A 534-nucleotide genomic window follows, 5' to 3' on the forward strand; every position below is an offset into this window, starting at 1 on the left:
AAAAAAATAAATACGACACACACACAATTGCTGAATTAACACTGAATTTAGCATAAATAAGCAAGATATAATTTCTTCCAATTTCCACTTTGTTGTTAATTGTCTGCAGGGATTTTCCTAACTCTACTTAGAATGACCTGAACCCCATTGAGTTCCAGTAGCACTGTCTCGCCCATCTAAATGAACTGCACAAGACATTGCCCTCTGAAATAGGAAAACCACAATCTAACAAAAAGTTTGAATGGAGATGAGTATATTTCACTCTCAATCTAAAGTCTCTGATCCTAAACTAGCATCGCCTGAAGGGCTTGTTAAGGCACAGATTACCAGGCCCCACCCCCAGACTTTCTGATTTAATAGGGCTGGGGGGAGTCCTGAGACTGAGTTTTGGTTAAAATATACACATGAAACATGCTCCCATTTAACAATTTCTATCCTGGTGTGGCATTAAAGGATAAGCACTGGACTGCTAATCCCAAGGTTAGTGGGTTAAACCCACCAGCTGCTCCTCGGAAACCCTATACAGGGTCGCTA

Source organism: Chrysochloris asiatica, unplaced genomic scaffold, assembly GCF_000296735.1.
Source record: "Chrysochloris asiatica unplaced genomic scaffold, ChrAsi1.0 scaffold00018, whole genome shotgun sequence".
Lineage (NCBI taxonomy): Eukaryota > Metazoa > Chordata > Mammalia > Afrosoricida > Chrysochloridae > Chrysochloris > Chrysochloris asiatica.